Genomic DNA, 3,077 nt, shown 5'->3' with positions numbered 1-3,077 from the left:
GGAAACAGTTCCGGGTACGTCGGCAAATTCCTTCCCCAGACCTAGGCGGTCCTACTGACTCAGGAACGGGATGTGTGTAGCCGTGTAAGGAAGCCGGTGGGGCAACAAGGTTCCCTCATCCTTCGGGTTCCGAATGAGGCTGCTCAATTCTAAGATCTACATGTTCAGTTCAGTTCAGTTCAGTTCAGTCGCTCAGTCGTGTCCGACTCTTTGCGACCCCATGAATCGCAGCATGCCAGGCCTCTCTGTCCATCACCAACTCCCGGAGTTCACTCAGACTCACGTCCATCGAGTCAGTGATGCCATCCAGCCATCTCATCCTCCGTCGTCCCCTTCTCCTCCTGCCCCCAGTCCCTCTCAGCATCAGAGTCTTTTCCAATGAGTCAACTCTTCACATGAGGTGGCCAAAGTACTGGAGTTTCAGCTTTAGCATCATTCCTTCCAAAAGAAATCCCAGGGCTGATCTCCTTTAGGATGGACTGATTGGATCTCCTTGCAGTCCAAGGGACTCTCAAGAGTCTTCTCCAACACCACAGTTCAAACGCATCAATTCTTCGGTGCTCAGCCTTCTTCACAGTCCAACCCTCACATCCATACGTGACTACTGGAAAAACCATAGCCTTGACTAGACAGACCTTAGTCGGCAAAGTAATGTCTCTGCTTTTGAATATGCGATCTAGGTTGGTCATAACTTTTCTTCCAAGGAGTAAGAGTCTTTTAATTTCATGGCTGCAATCACCATCTGCAGTGATTTTGGAGCCCCCCAAAATAAAGTCAGCCACTGTTTCCACTGTTTCCCCGTCTATTTCCCATGAAGTGATGGGACCAGATGCCATGATCTTCGTTTTCTGAATGTTGAGCTTTAAGCCAACTTTTTCACTCTCCTCTTTCACTTTCATCAAGAGGCTTTTTAGTTCCTCTTCACTTTCTGCCATAAGGATGGTGTCATCTGCATATCTGAGGTTATTGATATTTCTCCTGGCAATCTTGATTCCAGCTTCAGCGTTTCTCATGATGTACTCTGCATATAAGTTAAATAAGCGGGGTGACAACATACAGCCTTGATGTACTCCTTTTCCTATTTGGAACCAGTCTGTTGTTCCATGTCCAGTTTTAACTGTTGCTTCCTGACCTGCATACAGATTTCTCAAGAGGCAGGTCAGGTGGTCTGGCATTCCCATCTCTCTCAGAATTTTCCACAGTTTATTGTGATCCACACAGTCAAAGGCTTTGACATAGTCAGTAAAGCAGAAATAGATGTCTTTCTGGAACTCTCTTGCTTTTTTGATGATCTAGAGGATGTTGGCAATTTGATCTCTGGTTCCTCTGCCTTTTCTAAAACCTCTACATGAGACTGTACTTTTTTCATCTTTGACTTGAAAGACCTAAAGGTAAGGACGACAGGCCACCGGACATGTGTCACTAAACAGCTGTATGAACAATAAGTACTGTGTAACTAAGTAAATAAACAATTGTATGTCTATGTATGTATGCATGTAAGTATAAGTTCCCAGGTGGCTCTAGTGGTAAAGAATCCACCTGCCAGTGCAGGAGACATAAGAGATGTGGGTTCCATCCCTGGGTCAGGAAGATCCCCTGGAGGAGGGCATGGCCACCCACACCAATATTCTTGCCTGGAGAATGCCATGGACAGAGGAACCTGGCGTGCTACAGCCTATAGTGTCACAAAGAGTCGGAAACGACTGCAGTGACTTAGAAGGCAGAAACACACACACCGTTTTTTTTAATTTCCAGTTCCAAGCAAATTAAAGGGGATTTATCTAAATTGACAAAACGTGGTCCACTGGAAAAGGGACTGGCAAACCACTTCAGTATTCTTGCCTTGAGAACCCCATGAACAGCATGAAAAGGCAAAAAGATAGGAGGACACTGAAAGATGAACTCCCCAGGTCAGTAGGTGCCCAATATGCTACTGGACATCAGTGGAGAAATAACTCCAGAAAGAATGAAGAGACAGAGCCAAAGCAAAAACAGCACCCAGTTGTGGATGTGACTGGTGATGGAAGTAAAGTCAGATGCTGTAAAGAACAATATTGCATAGGAACCTGGAATGTTAGGTCCATGAATCAAGGTGATAGAGTCCACATGGGGGTCTCACTGATAAGATGGCTTGTTGTGTTGACCTCACAAACAAATAATAAATCACAGTTATCCTTGAGACTGACCAAATTGCTCAAATGGTATCCTGTTATCACACTGGTACCTATCTTCTCAAAGCTGGGAGACCATCAGATTCCAGACCTCTGGCTACGTGACCATACTTTCAGAGAATTTTTCATTGGTGAGGTATAAGAAGGACTCCATCAGAAAGGGAGGACGCTGGTTCTCCTTAAGGGCCAGTCACCCTCTCTCTTCCCTCTAATAAAATTTCCCTTTTCTTGCCTGACTCCCCGGCTTGCTCTCTTTTTCTCTGCACTCGCCTTACATTCTGGTGCTGAAGCCCGGGAGGGAAGATCCAACGCAACTGGGTGGGCTCCTCTCATGATCCCACCTCCGGTGGTCCCCTCCTTGGACCTTGCCGAGAAACTGAGGCAAGCTCGGGAATGGGACTTTCCACTTGCCTTGCTGGACTGACATCCACACACTGGCCCACATTGTATCCGTTGGTTACAAGGGAGAGTGAAATCCCATTCTCTTGGATCCTGTGTCTCTCGCCTCACTTCCAAGTCCTAGCGCTAGGCGGGAGGATCCCCACAGCCCTCGTGACCTTGGCCTTGTGCCCTGTCTGACTTTGAAATAGGGGACACCCATTTCAAAGCAGACTATTATTACTCTCTGAGAAAGTCCTGAGTACAAGGATGCCTTTTCTCTGGGACCTTTCTGCTCACTTTCTCTCGCCCTTGTCTAACCTCCCTATTCAGCTGCAATGGGAAATTCTCAATCCCAGCCCTCAAAATCTACTCCTCTAGGATGCCTTCTCCGAAACCTAAAAGCTTTGGGCTTCCAAGAGGCGATCAGACCAAAAAGACTTATTTACTATTCTAACACTGTCTGGCCACAATACAGACTTGATAATAGGTCCCAATGGCCAGAAAATGGAACTCTTGATTATAATA

Source organism: Ovis aries, chromosome X (assembly GCF_016772045.2).
Source record: "Ovis aries strain OAR_USU_Benz2616 breed Rambouillet chromosome X, ARS-UI_Ramb_v3.0, whole genome shotgun sequence".
Lineage (NCBI taxonomy): Eukaryota > Metazoa > Chordata > Mammalia > Artiodactyla > Bovidae > Ovis > Ovis aries.
This window is presented reverse-complemented; position numbering follows the sequence as displayed.